The sequence below is a fragment of the Scylla paramamosain genome, chromosome 15 (assembly GCF_035594125.1).
Source record: "Scylla paramamosain isolate STU-SP2022 chromosome 15, ASM3559412v1, whole genome shotgun sequence".
Classification (NCBI taxonomy): Eukaryota; Metazoa; Arthropoda; class Malacostraca; order Decapoda; family Portunidae; genus Scylla; species Scylla paramamosain.
The window spans coordinates 11,841,012-11,846,011 of record NC_087165.1 but is presented as its reverse complement, the minus strand read 5'-3'; the positions used below and the strand labels follow the sequence as shown (position 1 = coordinate 11,846,011).

The 5,000-nt window shown below is 38.5% G+C and overlaps 1 protein-coding gene across 14 annotated transcripts in view; it reads right to left on the bottom strand.

Moving 5' to 3' along the window:
* The window catches only part of LOC135107438 (leupaxin-like), a 95,709-nt gene that overhangs the window by 17,395 nt on the left and 73,314 nt on the right, over positions 1-5,000 (bottom strand). For 2 of the 14 annotated variants that reach the window (XR_010271777.1, XR_010271778.1), the window contains exon 6: positions 1,167-1,209. The exons of 9 other annotated variants lie outside the window; for them this stretch is intronic. The gene's annotated coding sequence lies outside the window, so the exon portion shown is untranslated. Of the gene's footprint in view, positions 1-1,166; positions 1,210-2,455 lie in introns of those variants that run through there. 3 more of the 14 variants (XR_010271779.1, XR_010271780.1, XM_064017300.1) reach the window with 3 other exon arrangements.

Below are 5,000 nucleotides of genomic sequence, written 5' to 3'. Positions count from 1 at the left end.
AAAAACTTGCATGCGAGTCACTCTTGTGTTACTAAGGGTACACTGCAGATGGCCCGCCCTACGTGTTGGCCGGGTAAGTGAGTGAGGGTCAAGGGCCACCTGCTCAACCCCAACGCCACGTTTGTTGTCATGCAGGTCAACCCAACCACTCTGCACACACATGCTCCACCTCACCCGCTGTTAGTTCCTGGTTGTGCTAGGTAAACAGGTTGAATCGTAGAAGTGTTTGGCATCTTTCGTTACGTTGCTAATACAAGGCTATACAAATGTCGGCTCATGACCGACTGAGGAGATTTGTGTTTGCCAGATGTTATTGAGGTTGTAAATGAGGTTAGATTCAGACTACAAATATATCCAGAAACTACAACAATGGTGAACATGAGAAAACTGCTGCTAAATTTAAAATCTAAACAGTGCCAAAAAACAGGTGGCACAACGATATTTATTAGCCACCCAAACCTTATGAGTCTCGCGAGGAGGAAAGCTCCCGTCAGCCCCACATAAGTAGGGGTGATTTGTTAAGTTTAGATTATCATCTACTGTACACACGGGTTTTACTTTTACATTACTTTAAGAAACACTCAAGTGGCTGATGTTCATTGCCGTGCTGCGAATGACTTTGACACCAAACCAGAACTCACTTGACCGAATAACTAAACACTAAATAAACTAAACGCTACAAACATTAATGTTGTTCAGGGGTGAGTTCAAGAAAATTATACCCCCACGCCGTCGGGGGAGAGAACAGGTGCAGCTTAGTTTCACTCTTCTTTCTCTGCACGTGTTGCTGACGATCTCGATGGCACTTTTCCAGGAGGGCGGTGTGCTACTACCGAAAAGTAGCAAGTATTCGTGATAACAATTTAAACTTCTAAAAAGTGTAAAAATTCTTGCATATTACACAATATTTTATATCATAATAAGAAAAAAAATATGACCACTTATAGAGTACGTACACCCTCTCCCTCTGAGACACCTCAAATCACCACTCAGAGGAGGTCCATTTGTGCCGAGCCGAAGTGACGGGCGTGTCGAGCGCAGCTACACGGAGCGCGGTAAGTTGTTAGCAGTGTCAGTTAGAAATTAAGTAACAAACAAATTAAGGGTTTAGATCAGTAACTGTTCCGGCCACCGATGTAGACAAGGACACTGTATCCGCTACTCACCAACTTGCGCACAAGAGCAGGGCCTGCGCAGCTTCTCCTGTTTCTGCGGTATAGAAAAAGGGAATGGGAATGTGTAGGGTGAAGAAAAAAGGAGCAGGAACTACGAGGAAAAAATGTGAGCTGAAAGTCCGGGAATGCTAAGGGCTGGATTACAGCATAAAGCAAGGAAAACTGCGAGAAGATAACTGATGAAACCGGATGAGAATGTTCTAAGCACTAACCTCTCTCTCTCTCTCTCTCTCTCTCTCTCTCTCTCTCTCTCCTCTCTCTCCTTCTCTCTCATCTCTCTCTCTCTCTCTCTCTCTCTCTCTCTCTTCCTTTGACTGACAGCGCCAATTCTAAACAAATTTTTGAGACACACATTTAAAAACTCATGAACTAAGTTAAGATCCAATAATTTAGGGCAATATATTGAAAGAGAAAAGTTATCTGGTATTTCTTATAAAACTCAGTCAAATTCCTAAATACATAAATAAATAAATAAATACCCACAGTGCAGCTTGAAGGATAAAGCTCACCACCAAACCGACTTAAGCTGAGGAAGAAGTAAGATTTCTTTATACAAGTTCAAATAGAAAGAAACTAATATTACTGATGCTATTAAGCCAGTGGATGAAAGAGGAAAAAAAAATCACACATTAGTGAAAGCTGCAAATTATTGAACTAAACTCAACCAATGTGCAGATGGGCAGACGAAACCCAGCTTATAATGAAACGATTCACGAAAAACACCAGCAGTAGTAGTCCATATTGGAGCGTCATTATTTCGAGGAATTATGAAATAAAAGACGAGGTTGGTTATGTAAATTAATAAAAATAAAAAAAATCCTTTAGTATAGAATCAGGAAAGATTAAGGTAAAAATAATATAACTGTGTTACTAAAAAATACTTCCTGTAAGGACCATCACCTGGTGGGATATACAAAACCACAAACAAAACTTGAACATATAATTTCTTTATTAGAATCAAAATATCTCGAACTGGCTTTTAGAGAATCAATGAACTAAAACACAAGGCTAATATATATATATATATATATATATATATATATATATATATATATATATATATATATATATATATATATATATATATTATATATATATATATATATATATATATATATATATATATATATATATATATATATATATATATATATATACTCGTATATATATATATATATATATATATATATATATAAATATATATATATATATATATATATATATATATATATATATATATATATATATATATATATATATATATATATTATATATATATATATATATATATATATAGTGTGTGTGTATGTATGTGTGTGATCTCCATCTGAGAAGGGAACCATATATGTCTCCAGGCCAGGCTGGCCTTCGGATATTAACCCGAGGTGTTTTGATACGCCTTCTAACTTTCCCTAAGTATGTTAACTTCTGCCATATTCGTGGTCTTCAATATGTATTTCATATAAAGTTATCCACTGATAGCCTTCAATCTTTCCTTGTTTATTCTGGTCATCCTTTCTTAGGGGTCCTGCTTTACATATAAAAAAGCTTCTGACTGAGTCTGGCACAATTGTTTAATATCTAAACTTAACTAATACGGTTCCTATCCATCTCTCTCCACATTTCTCTCATTATGTCCTTTCTGGCTGTTCTATCAGTACATTAGTAGACAGTGTCTATTTTTCTCCTAAATCTATTAACAGCTGTTTTCCACAGGGCTCTGTCGTATCACCTATTCCATTACCTTTATTTAAAAATTACCTGTTAAACTTCTTACACTAATGACTCTACCCTGAAATTCTTAACATCATCAGCCAATGGTTAAACTCAGCTGGAATAAAACAGCTCAGGTGAAGAAGACAAGTTCTGATCTTTCTATTATTTCAGTATGGGTCAAACTTTGTACTGTTCAATGCCTAAAACTTAAGTCATATTCATCTATCAACTCGTTGCTACCTTCCAGACAACTAAAATCTCTTCATCAGCGAAAAGTAAAAAAGAGGGGATAGTTGTCGACTATCATCCTCTACACTGAGCATACCTGGACTGTCCTTCACTAAATATCTCAACTTGAAATTTCACATCTCTTCTCTTGTTAAACAGCCAAATATGAGAAGTGAAGCTTTTTGTCTCATTGATTCATTCCTGCTAACAGGTTGTATTAATTATCTCACTCACCACCGTAACACTGCATCTCTTATCACATTCTACCATTACTTCTTAGGTTACTGCTCTTCTGAACTTGCTAACTGCATGCCTGCCGTCTCCCTTCCCGCAGCCTTGCTGCACAATACTTACCCTCATCCCTATTCTGTTCACCTAAATAAGGCAAAACGTTAACCATTATCTTTATTCTTTCACACATTTTATTGGTAAACTCAAGAATTCTCTTTGTTTCTGTATTTCCTGCTTCATACAACTTGAACTGTTTCAAAGGAGTATCAAGAAACCTCGTAATACATCTCTTTAAGGTTCCAACAAGTTATCTAAGAAAGGTTATCTAAGAAAGATTAATAAATTCTATGTTAGAAACTTCGACGAACTAGCCAAACAGGTGCCTTGTAAAGGTTAACTAAATACTACATGAAAGTAATCTAAATTATAAGTTTGATACATCTCCAATGTTTGCTTTCCGTGAAATGTTGCCAGGCACAGAACTCAAGGAAAGTTATGCCAAGCCACAGATGGTTTTCTGGATCAGAACTGATGAAATTGAGATTCTGGAGAGCCCAGAGGTATGCCAGTTCTCATATAAGGCATTCCACGGTATATGAGGCCCTGGGCTCCAGCTACAAAGCACTTAAAGAACACTTTTAGTGGTCCTAGTTAGTCCACTCCAAATGACACGCAGCAAGGTCCATCTAGGGAAGGCCAAGAGGCACCTTATTAAGCCAGGGGCACATGTCCAGCTACTTTAGGCCTTTAGTTAGTCACTGTCTACTTCACTCGAGGTCAGATCCATCCCTGTGAGGTCAAAGGCGGCGGAGATTGCAGGATGGTACTCACTTGCTCTTCCATCTTGTCCTCTACAACTTCAGTCCATCTTATACTTGGTTTCGTCCGTCACCCAGCGGTATGCGGCATCGTTTCGTTTTGACAGGACCACCTGAGGGAGGCCGCACAAAAGGGTCGTCCGCAGGGCTCTGCAATGACCACACCCACACGCCTGTCACCACCACACCGGGGGCACACAGAGCACTGCAAGACACTTTTAGAGAACTCAGAGCTGCTTTTAGCTCTTACGGAATACTAGCCACAGAATGGTTCATGTAACTGTATTAGGTTATGTTCAAATCTGTCAGGATAAAGCAGAGCTTTCTGTATAAAAAAAATTACAAATGATGGAACCCAATAAATCATACTGACACATGTTAAAGAACACAAAAAAACAGATCAGCGACAGGGATCCCAAAGAATTGTCCTCATGCAGAGGGAAACAGAATTCTGACAGTTACTAGGAACAGACAGAAGCATAATTCCGGCAGGATACAGTTCTCAGTGGTACAGCTGGGACGAAAGGATGCGTAGTGTAGTGGCTGAGGATATGATTGGCTGCATTCAAAGGAGTGAGATCTGAACTGGGCTCGGCTAAGTACGTATATGCCCCTGAACACCCCAAAACAGAAACACAGGCTAAATCAAGGAAATGGGAGAGGGAGACTCAAGGCTGCCATAAATGTTAATATTTATCAGCATTGAAGGAAAATAGTCAGCAGACTTTTTGATGTGTTTCGCTAAAAGATCATGAGTGATATGGGAGTGTGGAATCATGACTAATGATCACCACATGAGCAACTAACTATTGTGGCAACTATGTGTGTGAGA